This window comes from Tamandua tetradactyla, chromosome 26 (assembly GCF_023851605.1).
Source record: "Tamandua tetradactyla isolate mTamTet1 chromosome 26, mTamTet1.pri, whole genome shotgun sequence".
NCBI lineage: Eukaryota > Metazoa > Chordata > Mammalia > Pilosa > Myrmecophagidae > Tamandua > Tamandua tetradactyla.
In genome coordinates, this window is record NC_135352.1 from 37,893,237 (window position 1) to 37,912,925 (window position 19,689).

General features: G+C 35.8%; 1 pseudogene; it reads left to right on the forward strand.

The window, feature by feature from the left end:
* Positions 1-7,723: 7,723 nt before the first annotated feature.
* LOC143669941 (elongation factor 1-alpha 1 pseudogene) lies at positions 7,724-9,707 on the forward strand (annotated as a pseudogene).
* The last annotated feature ends 9,982 nt before the right edge of the window (positions 9,708-19,689 follow it).

A 19,689-nucleotide genomic window follows, 5' to 3' on the forward strand; every position in this document is an offset into this window, starting at 1 on the left:
CATATTTCTTTTGTTAGGATGGATTGTATGGGATGTGACTAAACCTGTTAAAAAGTAAACAGAAAGATAAAAGTCCTGGAGAAAATGTAGAGAAAAAGATGTACTTATTTCCTGTAGTGGAGAATTAGAATGGTACAGCCCCTCTGGAAGATAGTGTGATGGTTCCACAGGAGGCTAAATATAGGGTTGCCATATGATGCTGCACCCCATTATTAGGTGTATACTTGGAATAACTGAAAGCAGGGACATGAATAGACATCTGCACACTGGTGTTTATTGCAGTAGTATTTACAATTTGCAATGGACGTAAGTGGCCTATGAGTACATCAACTGATGAACAGAAGGATGAACTGTTACATATACATACAATGGAATATTAAGTGGATGCAAGAAGGAATGAAGGTAATAGGCATGCAACTAGGTGAATGAACCTTCATCACAGTATTTTGAGTGAAAAAAACCAGAAATGAAAAGACAAATGTAAGGCCTCACTATGTGCTAACTATAATGTGCAAAATCTGAGACTTGAATGCAAGAACATAGGTTATCAGGGAAAGGCTTATTGTAAAAGTTTTTAGATTATAATCTCTTACAGGAGTCACATCATATCTGTATTTTAACTGCTATTTCTAAATTCTGAAATATGAAACTCTTTTTTGTATAACCTGGCCATTCCCTGGAGCTTTCAGTATTTGTTTACACATGAGACTCAGAGTTAGAGTTCTGCAGCTAGAAAAATCAGCATTAACTCCTACAGCAACTGTTGGAAAAGCTGAAAAAGAGATCAGACTTCAGTTAGAGATATGAAGCTGATCTGGTTAGGACTAAGGTAAATCAGACTAATGGGTAAAGGTATTGATTTACTGTGTTTTAAAACTTCAACTTCTGTTTGAGATCTAAAGAAAGAGATGTATTTATTTGGTGCAAAATTGGTATTTTCTACAGTGTGCTATCTAATATGACCTGTATGATCAATTTATTTGAACGCCATCATTACATGGAAACTTGAATAAGAAGTGAGAGCTTATTGGTTGGTACAGGGTAATGTGATGACACAATATATCTCAGCATAATCTGGGCAAAAGATAAAAAAGTATTCGCAAAGTCCATTAGAGGGTTTGGGAAAAAATGTGGAAATATTAAACTTCCACACCTAGGGAAGACCTGATATTCTCAAAGCCTTGGGGATTACCAATTTAATAGGCTTAGCCTTCGATCTTGGGGCTTGTCCTCATGGAACATTCCTTCAAGGAGAAGCTAAAACCAATTATAATTTATATAGTTTCATGGTTTAACTATTTGATTGTGAAAACCTGGTGAATGACACTCCCTTTATCCATTTTATGGACAGTTAATCAAGGAATTAAAGTCAATATATAAATAAATAAACAATATGGGGTGTTTCAGTTTGTTAATTATGTAGGAAATGCAATACACCAGATGTGGATGGGCTTTTATAATGAGAATTTATTAAGCTTCAAATTTATAGTTGTTAGCCCGTAAAAATGTCCAAACTAAGGCATCCGGATAAAGATACCTTAAATCAAGAAAGGGCTGATGATGTTCAGGATTTTTCTTTTAGCTGGGAAGGCGCATGGAGATGTCTGCCAACTTCTTGTTTCAGAAGGCTTTCATGATAATGTTTTCTTTCTGCATCTCCAAAGGTCTCTGTGTGGGCTCTGAAGTTTTTCCACAATGGTTCCCTCTTAAAGGACTCCAGTAAGTGACCCACCTTGAATAAGTGGAGACACGTCTCCTTGGAAACCACCTAATCAAAAGAATCCCACCCAACAATATTTATTCAGGATTGAAGAACATGGCTTTCCTGGGATACACAATAGTTCCAAAGTGGCATAGGGGCAATAAGTGGTATGGGATATTTGGGGTGTTCTTTATTTTTATTCTTATTTTTATCCTTTTTTGGAGTAATTAAAATGTTCAAAATTTGATTATGATGATGAATGCACAACTATATGATCATATATGAACCATTGATTATATACTTTGGATGATTATAGGTATGTGAATATATCCCAATGAAATTGCAGGAAAAAAAGAACTGCACAAATTACATTTTATGCCAGATTCCTTACTCAAGTTAATCTTTTATTTCAATATGTCAGTACTATTAGTTAATTATGAGGTCCTGCTGAATAAAATGGGCTTTTAATTTCAAAATTCTTGTCTCTTCCCTCAGTACTCACTTATAGTTGTAATTAGATTCACTTACATTTTATGAGAATGACTTTGTTAATCAATTTCACTATTTTTTTCTAGTTCTTCCACTTTATTTCTTAAGTTTCTCATTTAAATACTTTTTAAAAATATGCAATGGCACAAAATGCTAAAAAGCAAAACATACCCAACCAACATAATAAAATATATTTCATTACTCTAACTGTATACTTCAGGAGACAACCCATACTGCTTTATATAACTCTATAAAATAAGAACTCAGTGCAGTAAAATTTGGTTACGGCACACACAAGAAAAAGGTTTCAGAAGATTTAGGTCTTTAGATTTAGTTTTTGTTTTCAAAACTTACATATTTATATTTTCTGAGACTATCAGTGATTTATAATATTGCTATAAATTTACATTAAATTCCCCTCTGTCTCCAAAATTAAGATCAATCTGGCTATATAGCAGCATAGTTTCACATGTCTTTGCTTCATATGAATGTAACCATACAATGAACACTTGTTTGTAGTTGGCTTATTTCACTTAATACATTATTTGTAAAATCCACCCACATTGTTACATGCTTTTGTAAGAGCATTATTTTTCATTCCTCTCTGCTTTGGATACCAGCATGTGAACATACTACAAGTTAATCACACAGTCTAACTTTGATAGCCTTTTGGTAGTTTCCAATTTTTGCCTCCTTTGATTTGAATTATTTTCCGAGCATTCAGTAATTCTTTTCACATATTTCCCTTGGACCCAAAAATCTATTGGAATTTCTCAGGTCCTGCACTTGCTTAGGTTTAGTAGGTACCTCAAGGTGTTTGGAAATATTTACACACCCAACACCAAAGTATGAGAGTTCTAATTAGTTTATATGCTTTCTAATTATAGATATAGTCCTAAATTTCTATTTTAGACAATCTGATGTATTTAAACTTCTATTAAATCTACTTCAATTTGCATTTCTCTGATAATAGGAGAACACTATTTCATATGCCTATTATTCATCAGAGCTCCTTTTTTAGAAGTGATACATTGAGTTCTTTGCCCATTTTTTTTTATTAGGGGTCTTTATTCAATCCCATTGCTTTGAAGGAATATTATATATTCTGTCTATTATCCCTATATGTGTTTTGTGAAAATATTTTCCATGTATCCAAAAGGCTTACAATTTTCATCTTTTAAATATTTGTTTTTGGAAGAGGAGACACTCAAAATTTTAAGCCTCCTGTTTATTGAGTATTTTTTTCTTTACTTACCAGATTTTAGGTCCATTTAAGTGATCTTTGTCCATTACAAGATAATAAACTTAACTTTCTGAATCTTCTTCTCATAGCTTTATTGATTTCCCTTAGACACGTAGATTTGTAATCTATCTGGGATTGGTTTCGGTGAACAGTGTGAGGTAATGATAATGACATGTCATTTCCACAGGAGTACCCAGGTGACCCAGCACCAGTTATTGAAAAGAGCATCTATATTCTCTAGCCTAGTTCACTGAGTACCACAGTAATTCAATTTCTGTTGCTTTATGTCAACCTTGAATATCTGGTAGTAAAATCCACTGCTTTTTTGTCTTCCTCTTCCAGATTTCAAGGAGTTAGGAGTTCCAGAATGTCTGCATGAAGGTTCTACAGGACTCTTTTCTCAGCACAACAATTATTAACTGTAAAATTTATTAGAAAAAAAAAAGCACATTTAATGTCTCTGGAAATTGACCTAAGCACAGTCTACAAATGGAAAAACATATATTAAAAAATCTGCTACTTCTTGATAAGACAAAAAGAGAACCCTTGGCATATGATTTGCTCGGTGGTACCATTCACCAGGCACCCTAGTTTTGTGGTGCTTGGTCTGTAAGGGAAAGATGTGGCCCAGACATAGTGTCCCTTAATCCCAGACATCCCAGTCTAGTACTGTTTCTTCACTCACTCAGGGGCAGGTACAGATGGATTTATTCCCTCTCTGTGTTTCATTTTGTGAAAACTTTATCTTTGTGGGCATACCCTCTAGCTCATTCACCCTACACTAAGTTATAGGGTGACACCCTGCCCCAGGATACAGGCATAGAATATTGAGTCCCCAATTTTTCTCGCCTCCACTCACTTAAAGGGAAGATGTTCAATGCTAGAAGACAAAAACCAAGAAGAAAAGTGTCTACCTTCTCCCTCTCACATCCACTTGTAAAGTAGGACTGTCACTCTGGAGTAAGTGGTAGATGACATCTTCCACCTTCTGTGTATTGGTGCACATGCTCTTCCCAGTGGGAGATCCAGACCATAAGAACTGACCTACTTGGAACAGAGAATAAGAAGTTCATATCTAAGGACAATATTGAAAACAATGGCGATTTTGATAGCAAACAATTAAGAGGGGCTTGTTAAATCCATGAATCTAGTAACAGTAAGTAAAATGGCAGACCAGTAAAAGGATTAAAACAGACAACTGGGGAAAAAGACAGCCAGGAAGATTCCCCCTGGGGTTACACTTATGCTAGTAGATCTATGGTGTTACAGGTGGAAAATGCATGACATGGGGCAGCCTTGAAGCATTCCCAGATAACAAACATATCTGTTAGCTTTGAGTAGTGAACTCACTGGCCTGAGAGGATTAAACACAACTTCTGATCAAATATTGACTGAACAAAAAGCCACTACTGATGGCAAATGTAGAGAGGAAAAGAATTTTTTTAAAATATGGGGTTCTTGGAAGTTAAAATTATAATAACCAAAATGAAAAAATTATTTGGTAGAGTTCTACAGTAGATCTGGGGAGGCAGAAGAAAAAAAAAAAACACCAAACTCGAAGATAGAGAATGATGTAGTGCACAGAATTTGATGAGCAGTAAAGAATAAGAAACATAAAAATGAACAGCACTTCTGCATATGTAACAACTCTGAAGAAATGGTTTCATAAATTTCCTTACTCAAATTTTTTCATTCATCATTTCCTTGTATTTTAATTTCCTCGGTTTTCTCTTTTCACTTTGTCTATCCTAGTGATGTCAGAAAATTTGATATAACAATATGTCTTTCTTCTCCATTTATTTTATATTTATTTTTTTGTCTGTATTTTCATATTAGGATTTCTCCATTGACCTGTATTCCATTTAAGTAATTCTGTATTGGGTTTTGTCCAATGTACTCTTCAACACAGCCACTGAGTCCTTAATTTTATATTTGTTATATTTTAGTTCTAAAATAGGCATTTGATGCTTTTGTAGATATTCTAATTTTACAGCAGTTGTTCTGTGTGCCAGTTTGAGAATATTTTGTAACCCAAAAAGCCATGTTTTAATCCTGATCCAATCTTGTTTGGGCAGCCTTTTCTTTTAATCCTAATTCAATATTGTAGGGTGAAAGCTTTTAAATAGATTATCTCCACAGAGATGTGGCATGCCTAATTGTGAGCGTGGTCTTTTGATTAAATGGAGATGTGACATCACCCATGAAGGTGGGTCTTGATTAATTTACTAGGGTCCTTTAAAAGGGGAAACATTTTGGAGAAACCTCAGATGCAGATGCTTGGAAAACAGTTGTTTCAGAGCTGACAGAAACAAGGATGTTTGGAATGCTAACAGAGAGGAGATGCCTCGACGTGGGCACAGCCCAACAGATGTTGCCATGTGCCTTCCCACGGGATGCTAAGCAGGCCAGAACCCAGAGTTATGTCCTGGGGGAGTAAGTGAAGCCCACAGATGCTTAAAGAGGAAGGCACTGGCATCAGAAGCTGAAAGTATTGAACCGGAACAAGGACCAGCAAACACCTGCCACATGCCTTTCCAGACTGCCTTCCTTGAGCCAAAGTATCTTTCTCTGGATGCCTTAGTTAGGACATATTTATGGCCTTAGAACTGTTAACTTATAACTTATTAAATTCTCTCTTTAAAAACCATTCCATTTCTGGTATATTGTTTTCTGGGAGCATTAACAAACTAGTATATTCTATATTTTTAAAATTGTATTATTTTCTTTGTGTTTTAAATGTGTTCATTGTTGTCACTTGCCCAGTTCGGTTCAGAAAATAAATATAATGGAATTGGACAGAAGAATGGCTTGGGTAATTGATATATGGTATGCAAAAAGTGTTTACCCATGATAATGCATGTAGGGGAAAAAATTGTAATACGTCAGTCCACATTATAAGGAAAGGAACTCAAAGCAATTGGGAAGCTGATATTTGGAGCATGTGGAGGTGAACATTAAGTGTGTTTTGAAGTGAAGATGAGGTAGAAAACCAAAAAGAGGTAGAAAAACTTTGGGGAAAACAGGATTGGAATACTGAGTCAAAATATCAAAGTCCCTTGCATTTTTAGGTATGTGAGGTAGCAAGCTGTGGAAATCACCCTTCAAATGTATTTATCTTGCATTTATTTAAAGGAGAATTCTGATATCAGCTCTGTGCCTTACTGATAATCCTTATTTGTTGCTTTCTTCCTACATTACAGAAATAATAGAATCATATGATATGCAGGACAGTTGGCTACACAGTTGGGCAACATAAATGAATGATATAGAACTTAATAAATCAATGGTCTGGTGTGCACATTTGGGTGGTGTTGTCAGGACAAAGATAGAGTTGAGTGGCATGTATAATTGCATTCCATATTTTATATAGAATTGTTTGCATGTATTTACCCAGTGAGAAGGGCACAGTCATTATTAGATCACTAAAATTTTGGGATTTCATTAGATCACAAAAGCATTGGGATTATTAAAGTAATGAGGTGATGTCTACTCGGAAAAACCTAGGAGAATGCTGTCTGCTAAGAAGGTTTAAATTTGTGACCAAATAACTCATCCTATGGGATTTAATAGAAATCAAACATGTCTATTTCAGCACTAATCATCTCTTGAACCCTCATGTCTACTTAATTATTTATGTGGATAATTTTACTTGATGTCTTGTCTCAAGAAATATTTGCCCGTGAATCGTGGACTCTTCCTTTCATGAAAAGCAACGACAAGTATCTTTCTATTCACAATCCTTCATGGATATCTCCTTATACTTAATTCCATTAAATCTACAAGTCAACAATGTGAAGCTCTGTGGAGTGGGAGCTTCCCATTTTCAGGATGCCCATTTCCCATATAGACCCGATGCTTGTTCCCAATGTGCTTTGGTTAACAGCGTCACTTCCAAGCCTCTAAACAGGCTGTCAATACATACAGCATTTTCCCTTTCTTTCTAAACATTACAATAATCTTGTGAAACAAACCTATATTAACCTCAAATAATTTGACATCTTATTTGTAAAGTTGTTCTCCAGCAGTAATTGCATCTAAAATTTTGACTCTATTTAGCAAGCATGTGGATAATAATTTATCATCTAGTTTTTACTTTACTTTTAGAACACACCTTCAGAAAACATCAGCCCTCAAACTGTGACTGAAACCTGTATCTCATCACCCTCAACTACCCTAAATATTACATCTTAAATACTTTACCACAATTTTTATTCTTAATCAAAATTAAATGCTCACCTTTTTCGCAACGGGTTTGCCGCCAGAACACAGGTGTCGTGAAAGCCATCAGTACATCTTAAGGCAAAATGGGAAAGGAAAAGACTCATATCAACATTGTCGTTATTGGACACGTAGATTTGGGCAAGTCCACCACAACTGGCCATCTGATCTACAAATGTGGTGGAATCGACAAAAGAACCATTGAAAAATTTGAAAAGGAGGCTGCTGAGATGGGAAAGGGGTCCTTCAAGTATGCCTGGGTCTTGGATAAACTAAAAGCTGAACGTGAGCGTGGTATCACCATTGATATCTCCCTGTGGAAGTTTGAGACCAGCAAGTACTATGTGACCATCACTGATGCCCCAGGACACAGAAACTTTATTAAAAACATGATTACAGGCACATCTCAGGCTGACTGTGCTGTCCTGATTGTTGCTGCTGGTGTTGGTGAATTTGAAGCTGGTATATCTAAGAACGGGCAGACACGAGAGCATGCCCTTCTGGCTTACACTCTGGGTGTGAAACAACTAATAGTTGGTGTTAACAAAATGGATTCCACCGAACCACCTTACAGTTAGAAGAGATACGAGGAAATTGTTAAAGAAGTCAGCACCTACATTAAGAAAATTGGCTACAACCCTGACACAGTAGCATTTATGCCAATTTCTGGTTGGAATGGTGACAACATGCTGGAGCCAAGTGCTAATATGCCTTGGTTCAAGGGATGGAAAGTCATCCGTAAGGATGGCAATGCCAGTGGAACCACGCTGCTTGAAGCTCTGGATTGCATCCTGCCACCCACTCGTCCAACTGACAAGCCCTTGCGTCTGCCTCTTCAGGATGTCTACAAAATTGGTGGTATTGGTACTGTGCCTGTGGGCCGAGTGGAGACTGGTGTTCTCAAACCAGGCATGGTGGTCACCTTTGCTCCAGTAAATGTTACAACTGAAGTCAAGTCTGTTGAAATGCACCACGAAGCTTTGAGTGAAGCTCTTCCTGGGGACAATGTGGGCTTCAATGTCAAGAACGTGTCTGTAAAAGATGTTCGTCGTGGCAATGTGGCTGGTGACAGCAAAAATGACCCACCAATGGAAGCAACTGGCTTCACTGCTCAGGTGATTATCCTGAACCATCCAGGTCAAATCAGTGCTGGCTATGCACCTGTGCTGGATTGTCACACAGGTCATATTGCTTGCAAGTTTGCCGAGCTGAAGGAGAAGATTGATCGCCGTTCTGGCAAGAAGTTGGAAGATGGTCCCAAATTCCTCAAGTCTGGTGATGCTGCCATCGTTGATATGGTTCCTGGCAAGCCCATGTGTGTCGAGAGTTTCTCTGACTATCCTCCTCTGGGTCGTTTTGCTGTTCGTGATATGAGACAGACAGTTGCTGTGGGTGTGATCACGGCAGTGGACAAGAAGGCTGCTGGAGCTGGCAAGGTCACCAAGTCTGCCCAGAAAGCTCAGAAAGCTAAATGAATATTACCCATAACACCTGCCACCCCAGTCTTAATCAGTGGTGGAAGAACGGTCTCAGAACTGTTTGTCTCAATTGGCCATTTAAGTTTAATAGTAAAAGACTGGTTAATGATAACAATGCATCGTAAAACCTTCAGAACGAAAGGAATGTTTTGTGGACCATTTGTTTTCGTGTGGCAGTTTTAAGTTATTAGTTTTTAAAATCAGTACTTTTTAAATGGAAACAACGACCAAAAATCTGTCACAGAATTTTGAGACCCATTAAAACAAAGTTTAATGAGAAACCTGTGTCTTCTTTTGAAAGATCAGCCTTGAATTGCTTAGGCAAAAGACTTGACCTATTCTTGGTATTCCATCTGCGGTAATTTGATGGTTCAGGGTAAAGTTTTGTTAGGACAAAAATCTAAGGTTTTTTTTCCCCCGCCTCTAAGGGGAAGGGATCAGGACGTGACTTAAGCTGTTTAAAGCATTTACTAAAATGCGGTGTTTTGTTGGTTGCAGCCTTGGTTAGTATGGAAAAGCAGAGGGTAATTTGTAATGTTTATAAGCTTCCTTAGGCCAACTTCTGTAATAAAGACCATGTGCTGGATGTAGAATACTTTTGTGTAGTTATGTGTATATTAATCGAGTAAATGAGTATTGTATCTAGAGTCTAGGAAAAATAAAAGGTGCTGGAAGTTGAAAAAAAATTAAATGCTCACATATCTAGAGGACTCCACTAACTTATTATTTTTATTTTATCTCACTTTTTCAGTATCCCATAATTTCTTATGTTATCCTTTTGCAGCCTCTCTCTAGACTTACACTGTTTGCCAAAATTCTTCACCCAAACTGGACTGACCAGAATGCGTTTCAGACTGAACATTCTCATAATTATTAGAGTAATCCAGCCTTTATTTGGATTACTTGGGTGCTTTCCCATTACTGAAAAGCAAGCAACATATTTCTTAAGGCGTAGAGTGCATGCAGGAAGAAAGCAAAACCTCTAGGTGACTATTTTGAGGATGAGCATTTCTAAATTGTGAGCAAATTCAAAATACTGATTTATTCTCTGTGGGCAATGATTAGTTATGAACAATATTAACACTGATGAAAAAGAAATTGATACATAAAAATCTGCCAGAATTTTTTCTTAAATCCTTAATTTGGGAGCAGTTATTATGGGAAGAAGATTCCAAAGAGCCTTTGAGTTACATATTCTTTGTCTTCATTACATTAATTTATGTAATGCCTCCACATACCACATCATTGGAGAGAATATAACATTTTGGGTAATGATGTTGACTAGTTTTGCCATAGTACCTTGACTTCAGATTAGACTCTTAAAAATCCACTTCATTTTTATAGCTTCTTTTTTCCTTTTCCCAACAGCTTTTTCATATTCTTAAATACCTGTACAAGAATGACAAACCCCTTTCTAACTTTAATCATAGTTGTACTCACTACTTGCATAATTTTTAGTAAGAACTCCATAAGTACTCAAATTAGTGCCTCTCAACTTAATAAAATACAGTAGAATTGAATATAATAAAGGGCATCGATCCTTACCAAGATCTGAACACTCAGCAATAAAGAAAACTAGTGTGTGTGTGCACGTCTGTGTGTGTGAGCACTGATAAACATATGCAAATATTGGGTGTTTCTTGTCCTCACAAATAAACTCTGTGAAACATTTGCCAGTAGAAGAATTAATAGTCTCCATGATTCTTCCTAGCTGTGGGCCTAGTCATAGGTAGTTTGCACAACTCATCTCAAGAAACAGAAGTTTTCGATGAGCGCACACATGACAATAAAACCACAATGAGATATCATCTCACACCCACCAGAATGGCCATTATCAACAAAACAGAAAATGACAAGTGCTGGAGAGGATGCGGTGAAAGAGGCACACTTATCCACTGTTGGTGGGAATGTCAAATGGTGCAACCACTGTGGAAGGCAGTTTGGCGGTTCCTCAAAAAGCTGAATATAGAATTGCCATACGACCCAGCAATACCATTGCTGGGTATCTACTCAAAGGAATTAAGGGCAAAGACACAAACGGACATTTGCACACCAATGTTTATAGCAGTGTTATTTACAATTGCAAAGAGATGGAAACAGTCAAAATGTCCATCAACAGAAGAATGGCTAGACAAACTGTGGTATATACATACGATGGAATATTATGCAGCTTTAAGACAAGATAAACTTATGAAGCATGTAATAACATGGATGGACCTAGAGAACATTATGCTGAGTGAGTCCAGCCAAAAACTAAAGGACAAATACTGTATGGTCCCACTGATGTGAATGGACATTCGAGAATAAACTTGGAATATGTCATTGGTAACAGAGTCCAGCAGGAGGTAGAAACAGGGTAAGATAATGGGTAATTGGAGCTGAAGAGATACAGACTGTGCAACAGGACTAGACACAAAAACTCAAAAATGGACAGCACAATAATACCTAATTGTAAAGTAATCATGTTAAAACACTGAATGAAGCTGCATCTGAGCTATAGGTTTAGTTAATTTGTTTGTTTGTTTTTGTTTGTTTGTTCATTTTTGTTTTTTTGTTTTTTTTTACTATTATTATTACTTTTATTTCTTTTCTCTATATTAACATTCTATATCTTTGTCTGGTGTGTCACTAGTTCTTCTAAACCAATGCAAATGTACTAAGAAACGATGATCATGCAACTATGTGATGATGTTAAGAATTACTGATTGTATGTGTAGAATGGCATGATTTCTAAATGTTGGGTTAATTTTTTTTTCCATTAATTAATAAAAAAAAAAAGAAATATGATTTCCAGCCAGTCCCTTTTGTCTATCAATTAATTAAGTTCTGGCTTAACTGCTTGGCAACAAGACTTTCTTAGTTCTAGACCATGGCAACCAGTTTAAATTCCAATTCATCCTGACTTCACTGTTTTCATTGTACTTTATTTCTAATTTCACTTAAATGTGAATGAAAACATTTGCGTCCTCATCCTATCCTATGTATTCCCCACACACAGAATGCTCATTCCAGCTTCACTGCATTCCTAATTGTGAGCTTGTTGTTGTAAGCCTAGATTATTCCCTCCATTGAATGATGTCATGGAACACTGGAAGTCCTTCAAGGTCCATAAAAAACACCTCCTTTGTAAAACCTTTTCAATCTTTCCATAGTTCAAAAGGTATTTATAAATCCTTTTATAATTTCAATTAATAAACTCCAAGATACTTCATTTCTGCACACAGATTTTATTTATCTGTGAGTGAGAACTCTTGTCAGGAAGAAAAGGCAAAAATAAAATTCTGAAGAAGATTCTGGATAAGAAAAGCAATAAGGGAATAAATTTAATAGGAATGTTAACTGGGCATATTAAAACAGAATGTTATATCTGCCCTTACAGCAGATCTCTGGCTGGATTTTACCATGGAGATAACTTTGATTATTTATTAACTGAAAGACTTTAGCTGAGGTAAAGAACAGAGTTTTTCTATTTTGATTGCAGTGCCATGGGTTAAATCATGTGTCATGGTTAGGGACACGTGTCAACTTGGCCAAGTTGTGGTACCTGTTTATCTGATTGGACAAGTGCTGGCCAGTCTGTTGCAATGAGGACATTTCATAGGATTAGATCATGATCACGTCAGCTGCATCCACAGCTGATTCCATTTGTAATCAGCCAAAAGGGAGTGTCTTCTACAATAAGTGATGCCTAATCTAATCAGGGAAGCCTTTTAAGGAGGATTCAGAGGAGACAGGTTCCATTCCTGCCTTGGTTGGTGAGCCTCTCCTGTGGAGTTCATCCAGACCATCCATTGGAGTCGTCAGCTTCACAGCCTGCCCTGTGGATTTTGGACTCTGCATTCCTGCCGTCACATGAGACACTTTTATAAACAGTATATTTGCAAGTGTTCCCTGTTGATTCTGTTTCTCTAGAGAACCCTAACTAATACATCATGTAACCCACCAAAAAAATGTCATCTTAATCACATTTTTATTGCTGTGAAACCATTTGTGAATAGGATCTGTTGAGGATATTATCATAAATTAGTGAGTGGGCAAATGAATAAGTGTAGGTCTTAATTCTTAAGATGGGAGGCATGGTAATGAGAGGTAATTCTGAAACAATCAAAGAGCCAGAAGAAATCAGCAGCCCCACAAGAGGAACGGACAACCATAGGACAGAGGCAGAGGTGCAAATCCAGGAGCCCTAAAACAGTGGCAAACAATCAGCATGACAATACAGACTAGGGGAGTAGCATGGTCTTGCCACCACCTTGATTTAGAACTTCTGGCATCTAAAACCTTAAGCCATTAAATTCTTGTTTATGCCAACCCATTGCGTGATATTTTCCACGGCAGCTCTGGCAAGCAAAATCAATCACCCAGTTTGGTAACTACTGGTAGGTTTCCTTCAGCCTCTCTATCTTAGTAAGCCCAGGTTAGCATCTTTTCCCTTATTGAACTTTCTCAGTTTCTCCTCACGTTGGTCACAAAGGATCAACTTTAACTATTTGAGTCTCCATCACTTAAGTAATTTTGATGGCTTTTTCGGAACTTTGAGAATCAAAATAAAAATTATTCATATTCTTTACGGGAAAATTTGAACGTATACAATTTTCTGTATAGTCTAGCTCTAGTAAAAGAATAAGACTAAGGATAAGTTTAGTCAATTTCAGTTAACTAAGGGACTTTCCTTTAATAGTTAACAAAATTTAAGAAATGTTGGTAGGGAAGCTGAGAGGTGCAGCCCCTCTGGAAAGCAGTCTGGTGGTTCCACAGGAGGTTAGGGGTGGGATTGCCACGTGATCTTCCAATCCTGTTGCTTAGTTATAAGCCTGAAGGAACTGAGTGATGGGACAGAAGTGGACATTTGCACACTGGTGTTTATGGAAGCAGTGCTAGTGATTCACAATGGATCGATGTTGCCTAAGGGCACAATGACTGAGCAAAGGAAGTTGGAACTGTGGTGTATACATACAATGGACTACTGAGTGACCTCAAAAAGGAATGAAGTTGTGAGGATTGCAACTAGGTTAATGAATCTTAAAGTCTGTAAATTGAATGAAATGGCAGAAACAAAAAGACAAATATCATACCTCTTTCACATGGACTAACTGCAGTATACAAGCTCGGAGAATTGAAATCAAGACCATGGGTTATCAGGTCCGGGTCTATTATAAAGGGTCCTAGCTGTCACATATACTCAGGAGTCATATTTCTAAATTCTGAGATACTGAGCTGTTTTTTTTTTTTTTTTTTAATTTTTTTATTAATCAAAAAAAAGAAAAGAAATTAACACAACATTTAGAAATCATTCCATTCTACAAATGCACTCAGTAATTCTTAGTATCATCACATAGATGTATGATCATCATTTCTTAGTACATTTGCATCGATTTAGGAAAAGAACTAGCAAAACAGCAGAAAAAGATATAGAATGTTAATATAGAGAAGAGAATTAAAATAATAATACTAATAATATATATATATATATAAAGGAAAAAGAAAAAAACAAAAACAAAAGATACAAACACACAAACAAACAAACAAAAAACCATATTTCAGGTGCAGCTTCATTCAGTGTTCCAACCTAGTTACATTACACTTAGGTATTATTGTGCTGTCCATTTTTGAGTTTTTGTATCTAGTCCTGTTGCACAGTCTGTATCCCTTCAGCTCCAATTACCCATTATCTTACCCTGTTTCTAACTCCTGCTGGTCTCTGTTACCAATGATATATTCCAAGCTGATTCTCGAATGTCGGTTCACATCAGTGGGACCTTACAGTATTTGTCCTTTAGTTTTGGGCTTTCAGGGATCATTTCTATAGTTCGTTACCACTGAGCTGTTTTTATATAACCTGGTAATTCCTAGAAACTTCGGGTTTCATTTGATATCTGTGACTCAGAATTAGAGCTATGAAGCTATAAGGGTCAGCATTACCCCATACAGGTACTGTTCACAAAGTTGAAACAGTGATTAGATTTCTACTATAAAAATGAATGAAGCTGATCTGGATAGGGCTAAGGGAAATCAGAATATAGCATAAAGGATGATATGGCACATATTTTCAAATTTCAACTTCTGTGTGAGATCAAAAGAAGAGATGTTTATTTGATGCAAATTTTTTACTTTGGGGAGTGTATTTCCAAATTTAACGTGTATGGTCAGTTTAGTTGAATATCATAAGCACATGGAACCTTGAATAGAGTGTGAGATCTTTTTGGTTTGTATAGGTTAATGTGATCCCCTGGTACATCTCAGAGTAATTTTGGCAGAGATTAAAAAGTATTTGCAAAGTTCACTTGGGGAACTGGGGAGAAAGGAGGAAATATTCAATTTCCTAACTGAGAATTCCTGATATTTTTGCAAGCAGTGGAGCAACCAAATCAATAGGCTGAGCCCTTCGTCTCGGGGTTTGCCCCTATGAAACTTACTCCTGCAAAGGATAGGCAAAGCCTACTTAAAATTAAGCCTAAGAGTCACCCCCTGAGAACCTCTTTTCATGCTCAGATGTAGCCTCTTTCTCTAAGACAGCTTAGTAGCTGAACTCACTGCCCTCCCCACTATATGAGACATTACATCCCATGGGTGTAAATATCCCTGGAAACATGGGATAGAGTTCCCAGGATGAGCTTGGACTGAGCATCATGGAATTGAGAAAGACTTCTTGTCCAAAACAGGACAAAAAGAAATGATACAAATAATGTTTCACTGGCTGAGAGATTTCAAACAGAATTGAGAAGTTATCTGGAAAGTTATTCTTCCATATTATATAGATACCCCTTTTTAGTTCATGGTGTATTGGAGGGCTGGAGACAAGTATCTGAAACTGTTGAGCTGTGTTCCATTAGCTTTTATACTTGAAGACAATTGTATAGTGATACAGCTTTTATAATGTGAATGTGTGATTGTGAAAACCTTGTATTTGATTCCTTTTATGCAAGAGTAAAAAATAAGGATAATAAATAAATAAATAATAGGGGGTATAAAGGGTAAAAAATTGGGTAGATTGAAATACTGGTATTCAATGAGAGGTGGGTATTAGGGTATGAGAGGCATGATTTTTTTTTCTTTTTTCTTTCTTTTTCTGGAGTAATGCAAATGTTCTAAAAATGTTCATGGTAATGAGTAAACAACTATGTGATGATATTGTAAGCCATTGATTATACTCCATGCATGGATGCTATGCCCATGAAGATTTCTCAATAAAAATGTTGGAAAAACGCAAATTACTTCTTTATATGACCAATGAGAAATCCATGAATGAAATTTAGAAGACAATTCCATTCTCAGCAGCATAAAATTATGAAATTCTTATGAATAACTTTAAAAAGAAGTATGAGTTTTACCATGAAAATTAGAAAATTATGGTGAGAGAATTAAATATAAATGGAGTGGCATTTCACGATCACTGATTGAAAGGCGCAATATCATAAACATGGAAATCCACCACAATTCATATCAACTTAATTCATAACAAAATTCCAGCATGCTTGTATCAAAAAATTGGCAAACAGGTCCTAAATTTTACATAGAAATGCAAAACACCTAGAAAGACAAAGCTACAATTTGAAGAATAACAAATTTGGAGGACTATCATTTCATGATTTAAAAGTAAAATTTTTTTAAAGTAGATTTTAAAGCTGCAGCTACCAACAAGTATGAGAGGGGCATAAGGACGGGACATATATGAATGGAACAGATATGAGTGTCCAGAAATAACTTTCTCTTTATAGTCAGTATTTTCCCCAGGCAGAATTATTTTTAATTAAAAAGTGAAATTATACAAAACATATTACTTTGCAATTTATTTCTCCTTCACAATATATTCTTTTTATTGAGAGATATTATATATATTCACTTATCATATAATAAAGTATAAAGTCAGTAGTTCACCATCATATAGCTGTGCATTCATTATCACTATAGATTTTTGGACATTTTCATTTCTCAAGAAAATAAGAATAAGTATAAAAGTGAAAAATAAAAAAACACCCAGAACATCCCAAAACCCCTGTCCCCTCTATTGTTTATTTAATTTTGTCTGTTTTTTTTACACATCTGTCCATACACTGAATAAATGGGTGTCAGTTTTTCACAATCATACAGACAGACCTTAGAAGATATTTATTCAATCATCTTCAAGAATCAAGGCTACTGGATTACGGTTCAATAGTTTCAGTTATTTCCCTCTAGCTACTCCAGCACACCAAAAACTGAAAAAGTATATCTATATACTGCATAAGCATTACTCCAGAATAAGGCCTCGGCTATTTGAAATCTCTCAACCATTGAAACTTTGGTTTGTTTAGTTTCTCTTCCCCCTTATGACCATAAAAGGTTTTCTCAAGGCTTTCTCACCCCGCCTGACATTGCCAAGGCCAGGTTCATCCCTAGGAGTCATGCCCCACATATTTGGAAACTACATATCAAATAAGAGTTTAATATCCAAAATACATAAAGATTCTACAACTCAACATTGAAAAAAAAAGGCAAAAAAAATTAAATTTAAAAATGAACAAAAGATGTGGACTAAACCTTTTCAGAAGAGGAAATACAGTCAATTAATTTTTCATAAAGGTGCCAAGACAAATTTTGGTAACAGGATAATCTGTTCAACAGATGGTGATGAAGAATTAGATATCCACATGCAAAAGGATGAACATCACCTCAACCTACACATATTTTCTTTTATTGGATTAGGTGTAGGTTTACAGAGAAATGATGAGAAAATACTCCCCAAGAATGACACCTTGTATTTGTGTGGCACATTTGTTAAAATTAATGAAAAGATATTGTTTATTCCTATTAACTACAGTCCACATTTTACACTTGGGTTCGTTGTTCATGTTATATGATACTATTTTTTTCTTTTTCTAGTAATATATATATACAACTAAAATTTTCCCCTTCTAAGAACATTCATATATATAATTCAGTGCTGTTAATTATGTGCAAATTATTGTCCTGCCATCATCACAATCCATTACAAAAACTTTTTGACCACCACAGAGAGAAATTTTACACACTTTAAACATTAAATTCCCATCCCCTACTACCTCCATTCTGGTCCCTGTCAAGCTGCATTCTAGTATTTATTTCGATAAATTTGCTAAATCTAATTATTTAATATCATTGAGTTTATACAATATTTATCCTACTGTGCCTTGCTTATTTCAACAAACCTGATGTCTTCAAGGTTTATTCATGTTGTCACATGCATCAGATCTTCATTCATTTTTATGGCTGGATGAAATTTCATTGTGTTAATTCTTCATGAATGTTTGTTAAAATTTACCTATTAAACCACCTGGCATTGAGGTTTTTTTGGGGGGAGGTTTTTGATTACTGATTTGATCTATCTATTCATTATTGAACTGTTGAGACTTTCTATTTCTTCTTGAGTCAATGTAGGTATTTGTTTGTATCTAGTGCTTTGTCCTTTCCTCTAGACTATCAAAGTTGTTGGCAAGGAGCTCATAGTATTCTCTTATGAATCTTTGTATCTCTGGGGTCAGTATAGTAGTGGCTCCACTTTCATTTCTGATTTTAGTCATTTTCTTTGTCAGTCTAGCTTAAGGGTTTTTTCAATTTTATTGGGATTTTCAGACCCAATTTATATTTTGTTGATTCTTTCTATGGTTTATTTCTATTAAATTTATTTCTCCTCTAAAGTTTGTTCCTTTCTTTCTTCTGCCTGCTTTGGTTTAGTTTTCTCTGTCTAGGTTCTGCAGTTGAGAGGTTAGGTCTCTGACTGGAGATCTTTCTTCTTATCTACAGTAAGTATTTGGAGTACGTATTCCCCTCTGTGTTTTCTTTACTCTATCCCACACATTTTAGTGTATTGTATTTCCATTTCCATTCACCCCTTGATATTTCTTAATTTCCTTAGTGGTCTCTTCTTTTCCCATTAGTGATTTACTAGGACATTGTTTAATATCAAAATATCTGAGTTTTCCCTCTGCTATTGATTTCTAGTCTCATTCCATTGTGATTGGAGAAGATACATTGTATTATTTCAGTATTTATGTATCTGTTTAGACGTGTTTTGTGACCTAATATATGGTCTATCCTAGAGAATGATCCGTGTGCTCTCAAGACGTGTATAATGCTGCTGTTGGGTGAAGTGTTCTGCATGCATTTGTTAAGACTAGTTGGTGCAGACTACTGTTCAAATCTTCTAGTGCCTTATTGGTCTTCTGTCCAGATGTGGAATAGAAATCCATTACTGAAAGTGCTATAGTGAAATCCCCTAGTATCAGTGTAGTACTATCTATTTCTCCCTTCAAATCTGTCAATATGTGCTTTGGGTCACATGTTTTGGGTCACATGTTTTGGATCTCTATCATTAGGTGTATGTATATTTATTATTGATATGTCTTCTTGTGGAATTGATCCTTTTATCAGTATACAGTAATTTTCCCTCTACTCATAACTTCTTAAATTGAAGTCTATTTTTTTGGATAGTTTAATTGTTTAATTATCCTTTTTTTTGGTAACTATTTGCATGATTTATTTTTCCATCTTTGACTTTCAATCTACTTTCATTATGAATTTAAAGTGCATCTCTTATAAAG